Genomic DNA, 18,835 nt, shown 5'->3' with positions numbered 1-18,835 from the left:
CATTCAACGAACGAGATCACGAACTTGAGATCATGGGCACGTGTCAATCGTTTCCTGCGAAATTCTCGGAAACTGAACGGAAGACCGAAGAGTTTGAAGAAGGGCAAACGAAAAAATAGATGAATGTTCAAAGTTGATTTCATTCACGACCAAGGACGCTGTACTGAAATCTTCTTCAGATCAAGTTGCATGTTTATGATGAAAAACAAAGATTTGACGAGAGAGAGAGATAGAGAGACAGAGACTAGATTTCGAATCAAGACACTCAGCCAAATGAAGGAAACTACAAAAACAATGATCTCTGAGTGAGTTGACATTCGAACAGCATGCACACACAACGAAAAACAAACAAAACCAAACGAGAAACACAAGGAACTAGCACCAACAATCAGTCACAAGATGAAAGATAAACAAAGGGTTTCCTGAGAGAGCGTCTCCCAGAAAGGGTTAGTTCTTTTTCGCAACCCACACTTGTGTGGGCAATAAGGATCTCATTTTCTTCATCTGAGCAGGAACATTCTTTCGGTGAGATCTGTAAGATACCTGTGCATTTTGTGAGTAATCATAAGAGTAAGCATTGAAGTTATTTACAGAGACATGAGTATAATGATTCGAGGAAGTACACATGTACTCCTTCTGTTGAAGGTTTGACTAATACTTATTTGAGTATTTTTCCTGCTTCATTCTGCAAATGATAATCATTGTCTCGAAGAAAGTTACTTTGCAAGTTCATGTTAGCAATGACAGATATATCTTCAATAATGCATTACTTTTCCTAGATTTTCTTCTTGGGTGAACCAAACTTGCAGTTAGTCCCAACATATCGAGCAAAAACTTTACCATTCTACTGTTTGAATAGTTTATAGTTTGAGTCATCAGACTCATTAGACACATCAGAAGTAGAAGTATCATATCCTGATAGAATTGCAGGTTCGAGTGTTTTCCTTTTAGCAAGAACCCAACTCGTTCGAGGATACTGCTTGGGAGTCCATGAAGTTCCATCAACGTTGATTTTCCTTTTGAAACCCAATCATTCCTTTCGAGGATTTTTTTGCAGTATATACTTCTTGAGCACATCACATAGGGTTTGATGTCCTTTTAGGCTTCTTAGCATTCCTGTCTCAACCAAGTCCTTTAGCCTCCAATTTTCATCAGCAATAGCAGCATATTCCTCGTAAGAGGGGGTTAGAGTTATCATTCATAACTGCTACAATATTCTCGATGATAGCATTAAAGGTTTCAACATGTGAATCAACATTGCTACATTCTAGGCATTTTAAATAGGGAGGCACAAAATCAACAGGAAAACAATTAGATTCCTCGGTGAAGAGAGAAGCATTTTCTTTCGCCAACTCATTGTGAGACTCTTTCAATGACATGAGTTCTTGATTCTTGTTAAACTCTAGTAGTCAACAGTAAGAGAATCATATCGATCGGTAAGATCATCAATAGTTAAAGAAAAAACATCATGCTCTTTGATCAACTTTTGATTCTTCTCCATCTCTTTGACTAGTAATCCTTTGGTTTTCCTGAGATTTATCTCAAGCATTTCAAGCTCATCTTGTTGAGATTTCACAATCTTAACAAGGTTAGCATATGCAATGTATCCAGGAGAATATCCATTCATGGATTTTTGGTGTTTTGCTGTTACCTGATCCTTAGATGATTTTGCCATGAGACAGAAAGTGATTGGTTCATCATCACTTCATGCATCATCATCAGTATCTAACTCGAGTGAATTCTCAGATGAATCATAGCCAATGAAGGCATTGCTCATTCCAATCCTTTTGTCTTCAGGCGAGGGATGGGTTTAGGGGCCTCCACATCGCCTCGAGAAATGTCCATATGATTTATGTGCATTGCTGGTGCCGCAATAGGCTATCAGTTGAGGTGTTTCTTGATATGGTCACTGGGAATGAGCCTTTCCTTAAGAGATTGTTTGTACTTGATAAAGAAGGTCCAATAAGAATCAGGGTCATTGACGCACTAAGACAGTGTTGGGCTATTAGTGTGGTGAATTCTCAGAGCTTGTTATTGCATCATTATCCATTCAGGTACAACAGACTTCTGCTTCTCCTTCTACTTATTGGACATCACATTTTATCTAATTTTTTGATCTATGTTCAACTGTCATCCAGAAAATGATTCCCACAAGCTTGACCCCATCCTGTACGCACAGTGAAGATCTTCAAACTACAATCTTTCGGCCCTGATCTAGATGAAGTTCTTACATTCCTTAGATGCTTTTCATGAATGGAGAAGCTATACATCGAGGTGATGCTCCTTTCCTGTTAATAGTTAACCACAACGGAGTACAATTTGTTTTTTGTTTTACCCATGATTACAATAACAAATGTAGTATGATTTCTAAAGAAAATTTGGAGGATTTCAACACATATAATTTTTGAGATGTTAATCATGAACGATTGAACATGACATATCACTCTATTCGTGTATTTTAGAAATCTTGCAAATCAAAGAGGCCCATAGTTTCAAAACTGCATCTAGGCACTAATATGTTGTCTTCGTTTGCAGATACAAGAAGGCCCGAAAGTGGAAAATGTGGAGCAATATAACAATCCCATTGAATGCCTTGATCTTCATCTCACAGAGATTACATTTAATGAGTACTGAGGCACCACACCAGAGATTAAATTCGCCAGGTTCTTTGTTCAGAAACAAATTGTTCTCAAGCTAATGAGGTTTTCCCTATATTTAGTGCGTAGAAGTTAATGGTTCACTAATTAGTGCAAGCGTTCACAACTGGATGGGAAAGGCTCTGCAGTAGTTGAATTTCAGTTTGGAACTTCATATAATAGATTATTCGGAAGTCACTCTATCAAGCCGATATATGACTCCTCGGTGGCTAATCCTTTCGTAGAAATAATGCATGACTCAGATTCTAATGAAGATGAATTTGATTTGTAAGAACAATTTGAACCTTGTAACCTTTGAATTTGGGCCTTGTAATGCTGGAATTTGAACCTTGCAATATTTCTGGTATTTGTGATACAGTGTTTGAAATGGCATTTATTGTTTTTTCTTTGAAATATCATGTTGTTATACATGTGGAGTACTGTCCAACTACGGATGCAAGCGGACGGTGTCCGCATGAAATGGGATTGAGATGATCCCAAAGGCAAATTTTAATTGTTTGTATGAAACAAATGTTCTTGTTAACCACCTATTGGCTTGAAGAAATTTTAGATTAACTTATACATAGTGTAATATATTTCCATGTCATCATTGTCGATTCTATATCCGGCATATCTCGTAGTAGTAGTCCTAAGCTAGGCGTCATGGAGCGATGATAACACGGACACAATATTTTACCCAGGTTCGGGATTTCTTGAAGAGATAATACCCTACATCCAGCTTTTGATTGTATTCATATGTGGTGTAGTACAGAGTACATGTATCTACCACGAGATAGTAAAATGAATATGATATGCTCTATTGACTACCCTGGCCTCAGTTTATATAATGCACTAGAGGCTTAAGGTTTAGGAGAGTCCTTGTCTTATGCACCAAGTCTTGTGGAAACCTCCTTGTATGAGTCATGGGCTGCCCGAAGTGTCCCATGAGTGAACCGCCATGGGGGTCCTCCGCCCCATCCACCTAATCGGGGCAAAACATGGTGAGTACCCCCTAGTCCAGGACACCGTTAGTAGCCCCCTGAACTGGTCTTCAAGTTGGGGATGCTCCTCGTTTCTTCCAAACATTTCTTCATCTTCATTCATCGGTCTTGAAAACTAGTTCAATAAATCTTCTCATCTTCGATCTTGAGGATCGCTGAAGTGAATCCGAAGAGTTTACCTATCCGAGGAGCCCCTTTAAGTTCTCAACCTTTATCAATGCCTTGTTATTTTTATGCCACACCTCGGGCTTGAAGTGTTTCCTGTGCAGCGGTGTCGTCTCGCATCCGAGCTCCAACGCCGGACTGTATCCAAGCTCCAACACGCGACTGCATCTGAGGTGTCTTTTTGCAGCGGAGCTCCAACGCCGGACTACATCCATGCTCCAACGCCGGACTGTATCCGAGCTCCAACGCCGGACCGTATGTGAGGTGTCATAGATAACCTTGGCTTGAAAAACTTTGAAAGACCACAACCGAGCTTAATGCCCGGTCAAGCCGAACACTGAGCACTTTGAATTTTCTACATTGAATAGGCAATGCAGTAGCCACCGAGCCACTGGTCGGGTGGCCACACCAGATCAGGGGATCGATGTGCCCCTTTAATATTTGTAAATGATAAGTGCGAAGCCCAGTAGCCCCTGAGCCGTAATGTGGGCACATGAGGCCGGATCGTCTATTACGGATCGATATCCATTTGATAGAAAATTAAATTCCGGCTGCTCGACTGTCTCAACAAGGTTGTGCCCTCGAGTTTTTAATAGATGACTTGAAGTAAATGAACTTTGTCCATTATGAGTAATGATTCTATGTACCAAAGTACTTTACATCATTAATGCTTGTATCCTCATTGTACAAACTTTGTTGACCGACCATCGGCTTCGACCTCCTCGGCCAGTAGCCGAGGAGTGTTTTACTACTTTATAAAGCTGTTATCAGGGCAAAGGTTTATGGAAAATAAGGCAATCTGTCCATTTTATAAACAAAGGTATGCGGAGAGATATGTTATGTTACTATTAACGTAAGAAACATCTTCCAAAGAAAATATTCCCGCTAGCAGTTCCTTTCTTTGGGTTGTCATGCCGACCATGATCATGAAACCTCACCTCAATGTGGGAGGAAAATATTGAGGATTTAGTTTGGGGAAAGTTCCCAAATGCTATGGTTTTAATGAACCGATATTTTACCTTCCGTCATTGCAGACCAATTATTTTCTAAAGATAGCTAGCTTTCGGCTTCACCCAGTATGAGGTAATAACCCGGATGACCCGATAGTATCAATCATGGAGGTCTTCACTTTACCCCCTAGCCGAACAATCGGGAACATAGGGTGTAAACACAGGAGCCAGGCAACCAAGCTTGGCCAAAATCTTAAGTCAAATTGATGCATATTTATAGCTTTATAACAATAATTGCGGAATGCAGCGCTCGTATATTGTATACAAATGTTGAGGATATATGTTTACTTTGACTCCGTTACGACCGTTTACAATCTGAAAGTGGTCCATCGTTGGCTCCTACCCCTTTGTGATGCTATGCAGGGTGTTTCCGTACCAACAAGACAACCCTTAGCCAATGTCTCGGTGCCCTGAGGCGGTTTTGTTAGCGGAAACGAGGCAATCAGATATGCAGACTTTATAACTTTCACTTAGTTATAGGAGCTTAAAGGTGGGACGCCAGCTACTAGCCCCCGTGAGGGAGTCCTGGATTAGGCGGTCTCCGGACAGCCGGACTATATCCTTTGGCCGAACTGTTGGACTATGAAGATACGAGATTGAAGACTTCGCCCCGTGTCCGGATGGGACTCTACTTGGCATGGAAGGCAAGCTAGGCAATATGGATATGCATACCTCCTCCTTTGTAACCAACCTTGTGTAACCCTAGCCTCCTCCTCTGTCTATATAAACTGGAGGGTTTTAGTTCGTAGGGTAACAGACAATCATACCATAGGCTAGCTTCTAGGGTTTAGCCTCTCTGATCTCGTGGTAGATCAACTCTTGTACTACTCATATTATCAAGAATAATCAAGCAGGACGTAGGGTTTTACCTCCATCAAGAGGGCCTGGACCTGGGTAAAACATCGTGTCCCCTGCCTCCTCTTACCATCCGCCTTAGACGCACAGTTCGGGACCCTCTACCCAAGATCCGCCGGTTTTGACACCGACATTGGTGCTTTCATTGAGAGTTCCTCTGTATCGTCATCATTAGGCTTGATGGCTCCTTCGATCATCGATAGCGATGCAGTCCAGGGTGAGACTTTTCTCCCCGGACAGATCTTTGTATTCGGCGGCTGCGCACTGCGGGCCAACTGGCTTGGCCATCTGGAGCAGATCGAGAGCTAAGCCCCTGGCTATCAGGTCAGATTTGGAAACTTAAACTACACAGCTGACATCCATGGAGACTTGATCTTCGACGGATTCGAGCCCTTGCCGAGTGCGCCGCACAGTCACGATGAGCATGATTTAGCCCTACCATCGGATAGTGTTCGAGAGATGGCACCGGCGACCTCTCTGACCCTCAATTCGGAGCCAATTGCACCATAAAGGGACGGGTGGATAGACCCCGCCATGGAGGCCGCATTTTCATCGACGATCGAGCCGAATATCGACCTTACCCTTCATGAGAGCCATGACATCAAACTGCCGGATTCTTCCCCGGCCACGGACTCCGAACCCCCTACACCCGTGCCTAACGGATCCGACTGGGCCGATCATGGAGTTCACCTCCACGGATATCTTTCAGCACTCGCCCTTCGGCGACATGCTGAGCTCATTAAGGTCTCTCTGCCTGTCAGGAGAGTCCTGGCCGAACTATGTTCGGCAGGATTGGGATGCGGATGACGAAGAAATTCGCTGCCCACCCACCACCCACTTAGTAGCCACTGTCGACGATTTGACTGACATGCTCGACTTCGACTCCGAAGACATTGACGGTATGGATGACGATGCAGGAGACGAACAGGAACCACTGCCCACAGGGCACTGGATGCCCACTTCATCATATGACGTATACATGGTGGACACACCCAAAGAAAACGACGACAAGGAACGAGAAGGACGCAGCGAAGGGTTGTTCCCTCGAGAAGCAGACAAAGCGGCGGCATAAACGCCACTCCAAATCCCGCCTCGGCAGAAACAGCGATCATATAGACCCAGCGTTAGAGCAGGGTGAACCATCACCCGACCACGGCAACACGAAGAATCAAACCAAACAACCCGACTCCGTCGAAGATAACAGTCCAGACGACATCACACCGGACAGGCGCCCGGAGCAACAGAATGCCCATCAAAGGCTTGTTGCCACTGCAAGGAGTCTGAAAAAGTAGAAGCAAAGGCTCAGGGCTGCACAAGACACACTCAGAATCAGATGGAGTGAAGTACTCAACACTGCAGCGAAGTACGGCGGTAATCGCCACACCAAGAGCTACCCGAAGCGAAAGTTCCTACCTGAATTCGATGAGGAGGCCTTAGATCCCCCGCAATTAAAAAACAAAACGGCCATCCAGTTGGATAGACGACCTCGTGGCCAACATAGAGCGGCAAACGACGCCGCACACAAGCCAGTACGTGATCCACGCGAGGGCTCGCATCAAAAGGACGTCGCAACCAGATCCATATACGGGCCGTGCAAGCGCGCTCCAGCATGCAATGCAACACAACAAACATCTGAACACCATGGTACACCCAAATACAGGGGTGCCGCACACCCCCTATGTTTCACCGATGAGGTACTGGACCATGAATTTCCAGAGGGATTCAAACCCGTAAACATGGAGGCATACGACGGAACGACAGACCTTGGGGTCTGGATTGAGGACTACATCCTCCATATCCATATGGCTCGAGGAGACGATCTCCACGCCATCAAGTACTTGCCCCTCAAGCTCAAAGGGCCATCTCGGTACTGGCTTAAAAGCCTCCCCGAAAACTCCATTAGAAGCTGGGAAGAGCTCGAAGACGCCTTTCGGGCAAATTTTCAAGGGACCTATGTCTGACCACCGGATGCAGACGATTTAAATCATATAACTCAACAGCCCGAAGAGTGAGCCCGAAAGCTTTGGAACAGGTTCCTCACTAAAAAGAACCAAATAGTCGACTGTCCGGACGCCGAAGCCTTAGTAGCTGTCAAGCACAGCGTTCGAGACGAATGGCTTGCCAGACACCTCGGCCAAGAAAAGCCGAGAACAATGGCAGCATTAACAAGCCTCATGACCCGCTTTTGCGTGGGCAAGGACAGCTGCTTAGCCCGATGCAGCACCAACGACCCAAGTACATCCGAAGTCAGGGGCGAAAACGGGAAATCACGACGCAGCAAAAATAAGCGCCGGGATAAAGAAGACAGCCAGAAGAGCACGGCGGTAAACGTCGGATTCAAAAGCTCGCGGCCAGGTAGCAAAAGCTGCCCTCCAAAGGCAACAGAGATGAACTGTCCAGCCTAAACAAGATTCTGGACCAAATGTGTCAGATCCATAGCACCCCCGATAAACCTTCAAATCATACCCATAGAGAATGTTGGATCTTCAAGCAGTCCGGCAAGCTCAATGCCGAATGAGGGAGTCCTGGATTACGGGGTCTCCGGACAGCCGGACTATATCCTTTGGCCGGACTGTTGGACTATGAGGACACAAGATTGAAGACTTCATCCCGTGTCCGGATGGGACTCTACTTGGCGTGGAAGGCAACCTAGGCAATACGGATATGTATATCTCCTCCTTTGTAACCGACCTTGTGTAACCCTAGCCCCCTCCGGTGTCTATATAAACCGGAGGGTTTTAGTCCGTAGGACAACAAACAATCATACCATAGGCTAGCTTCTAGGGTTTAGCCTCTCCGACGTGGTAGATCAACTCTTGTACTACTCATATTATCAACAATAGTAAAGCAGGACGTAGGGTTTTACCTCCATCAAGAGGGCCCGAACCTGGGTAAACATCGTGTCCCCTGCCTCCTGTTACCATCCGCCTTAGACGCACAGTTCGGGACCCCCTACCCGAGATCCGCCGGTTTTGACATCGACATTGGTGCTTTCATTGAGAGTTCCTCTGTGTCGTCATCATTAGGCTTGATGGCTCCTTCAATCATTGATAGTGATTTAGTTCAGGGTGAGACTTTTCTCCCCGGACAGATCTTTGTGTTCGGCGGCTTCGCACTGCGGCCAAACTCGCTTGGTCATTTGGAGCAGATCGAGAGTTACACCCCTGGCCACCTGGTCAAGTTTGGAAGCTTAAACTACACGGCTGATATCCGCGAAGACTTGATGTTCGACGGATTCGAGCCCCTGCTTAGTGCGCCACACGGTCACGATGAGCATGATTTAGCTCTGCCATCGGACAGTGTCCAGGAGATCACGCCGGCAACCGCTCCGACCCTCAATTCAGATCCAGTGGCGCCATCCATGGACGGGTGGATAGACCGCGCCACGGAGGCAACACTCTCATCGGCGATCGAGCCGAGTATCGACCTTACCCTTCACGGGAGCCGTGACGCAGAACTACCAGATTCCTCCTCGGCCACGGACTCCGAACCGCCTGCGCCAGTGCCTATCGAATCCGACTGGGCGCCGATCATGGAGTTTACCTCAGCGGATATTTTTCAGCACTCGCCCTTCGGCGAGATACTTAACTCATTAAGGTCTCTCTCCAAGTCAGGAGAGTCCTGGCCGAACTATGTTCGGCAGGATTGGGATGCGGATGACGAAGAAATTCGCTGCCCACCCACCACCCACTTAGTAGCCACTTTCGATGACTTAACCGACATGCTCGACTTCGACTCGGAAGAAATCGACGGTATGGACGACGATGCGGGAGACGAAGAGGAACCACTGCCCATATGGCACTGGACAGCCACCTCATCATATGATATATACATGGTGGTCACACCCAAAGAAGGCAATGGCGACGAGACAGCGGAGGATGACCCCTCCAAGAAGCAACCCAAGTGCCGACGTCAGCAGCGCCGCTCTAAGTCTCGCCAAAGCAAAAGCGGTGACACCGGCACAGGAGATAATAGCACTCTGGACAGTGCCGAAGACAATCCCCTCCAGCAAGATTTAGAGCAGGAGGATGGAGAAGCCAGCCCTCCCGAAAGAGCGGCAGATTTCAACCAAAAGCTCAGCCCGCACCCCGACGTCACTCAAATAAAAATGTTAGGACATGGGGAAATACGCCAGACTTACGCGACGTATTGGAGGACAAAGCAAAACACGCAAGATCGATCTACGGATCGCGAGGGCGCGCCACTATGCGAGACGATAACTGTCACGCCGGATACAGTAAAAGTAAGTCCGGCCGGGCCGAACACAGCGGACAAGACTCATTTGAGTTGCGTCACGATATAGCCTGGTACAGAGGCGCTGCACACCCCCTATGCTTCACAGAAGAAGTAATGGATCACCAAATCCCAGAGGGTTTCAAACCTGTAAATATCGAATCATACGACGGCACAACAGATCCCGTGGTATGGATTGAGGACTTCCTCCTGCACATCCACATGGCCCGCGGTGATGATCTACACGCCATCAAATACCTCCCACTCAAACTCAAAGAACCAGCTCGGCATTGGCTCAACAACCTGCCAGCAGAATCCATTGGCTGTTGGGAAGATCTGGAAGCCGCATTCCTCGACAACTTCCAGGGCACTTATGTGCGACCACCAGATGCCGACTTATGTGCGACCACCAGATGCTGATGACTTGAGCCACATAACCAACAGCCAAAGGAATCGGCCAGGAAATTCTGGACACGGTTCCTAACAAAGAAAAATCAAATCGTCGACTGTCCGGATGCAGAGGCCCTAGCAGCTTTTAAGCACAATATCTGCGACGAGTGGCTCGCCCAACACCTTGGCCAGGAAAAGCCGAAATCTATGGCAGCCCTCATGACACTGAGGACCCGCTTCTGCGTGGGAGAAGACAGCTGGCCGGCTCGCAGCAATAACATATCAAAGAACCATGGTACTTCGGATACCAAGGATGGTAATGGCAGGTCACGTCGCAACAAACACAAGCGCCGCATCAACAACGACAATACTGAGGATACGGCAGTCAATGCCGGATTCAAAGGCTCTAAACCCGGTCAGCGGGAAAAGTCATTCAAAAGAAGCACTCCGGGCCCGTCCAGTTTGGACCGTATACTCGACCGCTCGTGTCAAATAAACGGCACCCCCGACAAGCCAGCCAACCACACCAACAGGGATTGTTGGGTGTTCAAGCAGGCCGGCAAGTTAAACACCGAAAACAAAGATAAGGGGTCACATAGCGATGACGAGGAGGAGCCCCGGCAGCCGAACACCGGAGGACAGAAGAGGTTCCCCCCACAAGTGCGGACGGTAAACATGATATACGCAACCAACATGCCCAAGAGGAAGCGGAAGTGTGCACTAAGGGACGTATATGCGTTGGAGCCAGTCGCCCCAAAGTTCAACCCATGGTCCTCTTGTCCGATCACCTTTGATCGCAGGGACCACCCCACTAGTATCTGTCATGGCGGATTCGTCGCACTAGTCCTAGACCCAATCATTGACGGATTTCACCTCACTCGAGTCCTTATGGATGGCGGCAGCAGCCTGAACTTGCTTTATCAGGACACAATGCGCAAAATGGGTATAGACCCCTCAAGGATCAAACCCACAAAAACGACCTTCAAAGGCGTCATACCAGGTGTAGAGGCCCATTGCACAGGCTCAGTCACACTGGAAGTGGTCTTCGGATCCCCGGATAACTTCCAAAGAGAGGAGTTAATCTTCGATATAGTCCCATTCCGCAGCGGCTATCATGCACTGCTCGGGTGAACCGCATTTGCGAGATTCAATGCGGTACCGCATTATGCATACCTCAAGCTCAAGATGCTAGGACCTCGGGGGGTCATCACAGTCAATGGAAACACAGAGCACTCTCTCCGCACAGAGGAGCACACTGCGGCCCTCACAGCAGAAGCGCAAAGCAGCCTCTTAAGGCAATCCACTAGTTCGGCGATTGAAGACCCGGACACCTTCAACGCGTGCGGAGTAATCGGCAACAAGACTGCCTGCACGTTCCGAGCTCGCATAGCAATGCGGCCTCCGCCCCAGCCCCAGCCAAACGGCGAAATTCGTGCCACGCGTACACAATTACGCATTGCAAATACCATGGCACAGGTGGGGAGGGGGCACGACTACGAAACGCCCCAAGACACGGCTCAACCGCACTAGGGGCTTCCCTCTTTGTTATTTTTCTCTCTTTCAGGACTTTAATCTCTGGAAACCCTGTCCGGCAGTATGATTGCCGGACACATGATGCAGCAACCAAGGAGGCAGAAAGCTACGTCGCACCACTGAACTCCCAGGTGGATTCCAATAACGAGTGAAATACTTGCTTTAAATACCTTTCCTCAGCTTGCCCTTGAAGGGGACATGTAAAATAGTCCTTGAGGAAGTCCTGGATTAGGGGGTGTCCGGATGGCCGGACTATACCTTCAGCCGGACTCCTGGACCATGAGGATACAAGATTGAAGACTTCGTCCCGTGTCCAGAAGGGACTTTCCTTGGCGTGGAAGGCAAGCTTGGCGATATGGATATGTAGATCTCCTACCATTGTAACCGACTTTGTGTAACCCTAACCCTCTCCGGTGTCTATATAAACCGGAGGGTTTTAGTCCGTAGGACAACATATAGAACAACAATCATACCATAGGCTAGCTACTAGGGTTTAGCCTCTCTGATCTCGTTGTAGATCTACTCTTGTACTACCCATATCATCAATATTAATCAAGCAGGACGTAGGGTTTTACCTCCATTAAGAGGACCCGAACCTGGGTAAAACTTCGTGTCCCTTGCCTCCTCTTACCATCCGGCCTAGACGCACAGTTCGGGACCCCCTACCCGAGATCCGCCGGTTTTGACACCGACATTGGTGCTTTCATTGAGAGTTCCTCTGTGTCGTCGCCGTGAGGCTTGATGGCTCCTACGATCATCAATAGCGATGCAGTCCAGGGTGAGACCTTCCTCCCCGGACAATCTTCGTCTTCGGCGGCTTCGCATTGCGGGCCAATTCACTTGGCCGTCTGGAGCAGATCGAAAGCTATGCCCCTGGCCGTCATGTCAGATTTGGAAGTTTAAACTACACGGCTGACATCCGCGGGGACTTGATCTTCGACGGATTCGAGCCACTGCCGAGCGCGCCGCACTGTCATGATGAGCATGATCTAGCTCTGCCGCCGAACAGTGCCCTGGAGGCTGCACCCGCATCGGCTTCGACCCTTAATTCGGAGCCAACTGCGCCGATCGAGGATGGGTGGTTTGACACTGCCTCGGGGGCTGCGATCCCAACGGCGATCGATCCGAACACCATCCCCGCACTCCGCGACACTCGTGACTCCATGAAGCCGGACTCCGAACCCTCTGCGCCTCTGCCGATCGAATCCGATTTGGCGCCGATCATGGAGTTTACTGCCGCGGACATCTTTCAGCACTCGCCTTTCAGTGATATTGTGAAGACACTAAAGTCTCTCTCTTTATCAGGAGAGCCCTGGCCGGACTGCGGTCAGCAAGGTTGGGATACGGACGATGAGGAAATTCAAAGCCCACCCACCACCCACTTTGTAGCCACTGTCAACGATTTAACCGACATGCTCGACTTCGACTTCGAAGACATCGACGGTATGGACGCCGATGCAGGAGACGATGAAGAACCAGCGCCTATTGGGCCCTGGAAAGCCACCTCGTCATATGACATATACATGGTGGACACCCCAAAAGAAGGAGATGGCAATGGAACAGCGGAGGATGACCCCTCCAAGAAACAGCCTAAGCGTCGGCATCAGCGGCGCCGCTCAAAATCCCGCCAAAGCAAATACGGTGACTCCAGCACGAGAGATAATAATACTCCGGAGAGTGCCGAAGAAAACCCCCTCTAGCAAGATTCAGCACAGGAGGATGGAGAAGCCAGCCCTGATGAGAGAGCGGCAGACAGAGAGGTCGAGGACGATAACTATACGCCTCCCTCCGAAGATGAGGCAAGCCTCGACGACGACGAATTCGTCGTGCCAGAGGATCCCGTCGAGCAAGAGCGTTTTCAACACAGGCTTATGGCCACGGCAAGAAGCCTCAAGAAAAAACAGCAACAGCTTAGAGCTGATCAAGATTTGCTAGTCGACAGATGGAGTGAAGTCCTTGCGGCCGAAGAGCATAAACTCGAACGCCCCTCCAAGAGCTACCCAAAGCGCAGGTTGCTACCCCGATTAGAGGAGGAAGCACTTAAACCTACATCACCAGCACTTGATACGGCCGACCGGCCACCTCGTGGCCGCGACAGAGAGGCCTCTCGACCCTCCACTCAAGCCGCACCCCGTACCAAGGAACGGGAAAATGCGCCAGACCTGCGAGATATGTTGGAGGACAAGGCAAGGCAAACAAGGTCGATCTACGGATCGCGTGGGCGCCCCGCGACTCGAGACGGTAACCGTCATGCCGGACACAATTTCGGTAGGGCCGAACACAGTAGACAAAGCTCATTGGAGCTACGTCGTGCAGTACAGAGGCGCCGCACACCCACTATGCTTCACAGACAACGTAATGGATCATCAAATCCCCGAGGGTTTCAAACCCGTAAACATCGAATCATATGATGGCACAACAGATCCTGCGGTATGGATCGAGGATTATCTCCTTCATATCCACATCGCCCGCGGCGATGATCTCCACGCCATCAAATACCTCCCACTCAAGCTTAAAGGACCAGCTCGGCATTGGCTTAACAGCTTGCCAGCAGGATCAATCGGTTGTTGGGAGGACCTGGAAGCCGCATTCCTCGAAAATTTCCAGGGCACTTATGTGCGACCACCAGATGCCGATGACCTAAGCCACATAATTCAGCAGCCAGAGGAATCGGCCAGGCAATTCTGGACACGGTTCCTAACAAAGAAAAATCAAATAGTCGACTGTCCGGACGCAGAGGCCCTAGCAGCCTTCAAACACAATATCCGTGACGAGTGGCTTGCCCGGCACCTTGGATAGGAAAAGCCGAAATCTATGGCAGCACTCACGACACTCATGACCCGCTTTTGCGTGGGAGAAGACAGCTGGCTTGCTCGTAGCAACAACATGACCAAGAACCCTGGTAATTCGGATACCAGGGACAGTAGTGGCAGGTCGCGTCGCAACAAGCAGAAGCGCCGCATTAACGGCGACAACCCTAAGGAAACGGCAGTTAATGCCGGATTCAGAGGCTATAAATCCGGTCAGCGGAAAAAGCCATTCAAAAGAAATCCTAGGGGGCCGTCCAGTTTGGACCGAATACTCGACCGCTTGTGTCAGATACATGGCACCCCCGAAAAGCCGGCCAATCACACCAACAGGGATTGTTGGGTGTTCAAGCAGGCAGGCAAGTTAAATGCCGAAAATACAGACAAGGGGCTGCATAGCGATGACGACGAAGAGCCCCGGCCGCCGAACAACAGTGGACAGAAGGGTTTTCCCCCACAAGTGCGGATAGTGAACATGATATACGCAACCCACATCCCCAAGAGGGAGCGGAAGCACGCGTTAAGGGACGTATATGCGGTAGAGCCAGTCGCCCCAAAGTTCAACCCATGGTCCTCCTGCCCGATCACCTTTGATCGAAGGGACCATCCCACTAGCACCCGTCATGGCGGATTCGCCGCATTGGTTCTAGACCCAATCATTGACGGATTTCATCTCACTAGAGTCCTTATGGACGGTGACAGCAGCCTGAACCTGCTTTACCAGGATACAGTGCGGAAAATGGGCATAGATCCCTTGAGGATTAAGCCCACCAAAACGACCTTTAAAGGCATAATACCAGGTGTAGAGGCCAACTGTACAGGCTCAGTCACACTTGAAGTGGTCTTCGGATCTCCAGATAATTTCCGAAGCGAGGAGTTAATCTTCGACATAGTCCCATTCCGCAGTGGCTATCACGCACTGCTCGGGCGAACCGCATTCGCCAAGTTCAATGCGGTACCGCACTACGCATACCTTAAGCTCAAGATGCCAGGCCCTCAAGGAGTAATTACGGTCAATGGAAACACCGAACGCTCTCTCCAAACGGAGGAGCACACGGCGGCCCTTGCTGCGGAAGTACAAAGCACCCTCTCTAGGCAGTTCTCCAGTTCGGCCATTAAACGTCCGGACACCGTCAAGTGCGCCCGGAGTAACCTACAACAAGACCGCCTGGCACGTTCCGAGCAGGCGTAGCAATGCGGCCCCAACCCCAGCCCTCGCAAAAATGCGACACCAGTACTTCGCGTACATAACTACGCTCTAGAAATACCATGGGTGCAGGGGGAGGGGCACCATCACGGCACGCCCGAAACATGGCTTAAACCACACCAGGGGCTGCCGATTTTTTAATTTTCTCTTACTTTCAGGACTCCACTCTTCGGAAGGCCTGTTCGGCAATTCAATTGCCGCACAAACGATGCAAGAACCAGGGAAGCAGACAAGCCATGCCGCATTACGGAACTCCCAGGTGGTCTCTATCACGAGCAGTATACCTGTTTCGCTTACCATTCCGCAGCCTGCCCCTGGAACAAACATGTTAAATAGTCCAACCTTTTGCCCCTCGCATTATTTGTATCATTCTGCTTTGATCGCAGCCCTTTTTAATAAACAATGCATAGCCTTTGTCTATTTTTGCATTACTCTTCTTTTTTTTACAAATATATGTTCCTTAATGACATGTTGCACCCGTACACTTTGGTACGGCCAAAATACGCCAGGGGCTTTAGTACCCCTCAATATGGTGTGGGAAGTCCGAACACTTTAACAAGTGCGGCACCCCGAACTTATAGCATTATATGCATCGGCTCCGAATCATGTCTTGGGTCAATAGTTGGGTTTGCCTGGCTCCTATGTTTTGGTGCCTTACGTTCCGCTATATCGGCTAAGGTAGCACGAGGAGAACTACTGCGATTGTGCCCCAGTTGAGCTGGGTCGAGCACCTTAGTAGAGAAAGCTAAAACTGACTGTCATGATGAAGCGAGAGCTGGTCGCTGTTCGAGAGGTTTTTCGAGTCCCTAAAGACTTATGCCGCTTAGAGCGAGGAGTCGGCTCTGTCTGGCCAAGGCGTGGATAGCGCCCCAAAACCGGTCTTCCGAATACTAGGGGCTTCACCGAAATATAAAATTATAGAATTCTATGGCTAAGTGAGAGTGTTCACGCATTATAGTCCGATTGCCTTGTTTGTTGGGCTGAGCGCCTCCCTCGAAGGACCCAAACATGGGAAAAAGAGCGCTCAGGTTTATCCCCGAACACCCCAGCACTAGCGGCACGGGGGCAGAAGCCGACGACTCGCCATCTCTCAGAATTGATAAATAGCCGCACAGAAGGTAATATTTTAAATTCCTACAGCATTGCTTAGCGCATATGAACAAGTTTTCAGCGCACAGGACAAAACGAGCGAGTTTTACTCAAAAATTACATCCCTGGAACATTCATCCGCCATAAGGTAGGCACCCTTCAGAACATCCTTATAATAATTCTCGGGCTTGCGATGCTCCTTCCCCGGCGGTGGCCTGTCCTTCACAAGCTTCTCAGCATCCAGCTTGCCCCAGTGCACCTTAGCACGGGCAAGGGCCCTACGGGCGCCTTCAATGCAGACAGAGCGCTTGATGACTTCGAGCCTTGGATAGGACCCCATCAGCTGCCGCACCAGCCCGAAATAGCTCCCAGGCAGAGCCTCTCCAGGCCACAACCGAACTATGCGGCCCTTCATGGCATGTTCGACCGCCTTGTGGAGCTCGACCAGTTGCTTTAGCTGGTCGCTCAGGGGCACGGGGTGTCCGGCCTCAGCATACTGAGACCAGAACACCTTCTCTGTCGAGCTGCCTTCCTCGGCTCGATAGAATGCGGCGGCATCGGACACGCTACGGGGAAGATCTATGAATGCTCCTGGAGAGCTCCGGATTCAGGTAAGTAACAACTAACTTACGTTTACGTGTTTGCTTTGCATAAAGAATGCCTTACCCGCCGCTATCTTTTTCACCTCATCCAACTCCTAGAGGGTCTTCTGGGATTCGGCCTTGGCAGACTTGGCATTTTCAATAGCCACCGCGAGCTCCGATGCTCGCGTCTTTGAGTCAAGCTCCAAACTCTCACGTTTTTCCATGAGAGCCTGGAGCTCCTGCCGCACCTTGCCAACCTCGGCCTCATACTTCTCCCGCTCGGTGTGCTCTGTGGCCGCCCTCTTCTCAACCTCGAGCAGCGCTTTCTTAAGGGTCGCCACCTCAGACGTGGCCCCTACAATAGCCATGATAATCCTGTCATTTTTTGCAATTGCACCTTTTTTATATATATTTAAACAAGGTATTTCTTACCTTCCTTGTCCTCAAGCTGCTTCTTGGCACGCCCGAGCTCTTGCTCGGACTGCTCGAGGTTCTGCTTTAGCGTGTCCACTTCCGCAGTCAGTGTGGCGGACGCCAGCAGAGAAGCCTGCATATGCATATTGACTCCTTTTTGTTAGACTCCTGCGAATTTTATTTGATCCTCTATTCGGCTTTTCTTCCCGAACGCCAAACAGAGCATCAGGGGCTAATGTCTATGCGGTAATATTATTTACACATTCTTTACTTACCTCAAAGCCTGTTAAAAGGCTAGTACAAGCTTCAGTCAGTCCGCTCTTGGCGGACTGAACCTTCTGGACCACCGCACTCATAATGGTGTGGTGCTCCTCGTCGATGGAGGCGCCTTTGAGCGCCTCCAACAGACTGTCTGGTGCCTCCGGTTGGACGGGGGTCACCGGCACGGAGGGCTTGCTCCTCTTGGAAGGAGGTCGCCCGCCGGACTCTGGAACCTTTGAAGGTTCCGGAGCGGTGTCCAGCCTAGAGCCGGACTTGGAGCCCTGGGGGGGTTTTATCCCCTTTACTCCTGGAGTCCGGCGAGTCCAGTGAACCGCTCGACGACGCGTCGAGCCGGTCTTTGGGTGGGTTGCATAATCATATTCGACATAAGGGAAAGCTGTGCAATAAAGGAATACTATGAATTAATCTGGTATCCGGATACTTACGATTTCGCCAGGGGCTTGGCCCTGAGCGGCCCCTCCTCTTCGCCCTTGTCGACGGAGTAGTCCAGAGGAACGGTTTTCCCCTTCTTGGACCCTTCAGCCTCCCCAGTTGGGGCGGCTTTCCTTTTCTTCCCTTCCCCCGCTGGAGGGGGAGAGGTCTCTTCTTCCTCCTCCTCGTCTTCATGGGAGGAGTGCGTCTTGGAGTCG

The sequence above is a fragment of the Triticum urartu genome, chromosome 4A, assembly GCF_056163025.1.
Source record: "Triticum urartu cultivar PI428250 chromosome 4A, HENAU_Tu73, whole genome shotgun sequence".
NCBI lineage: Eukaryota > Viridiplantae > Streptophyta > Magnoliopsida > Poales > Poaceae > Triticum > Triticum urartu.
This window is presented reverse-complemented; position numbering follows the sequence as displayed.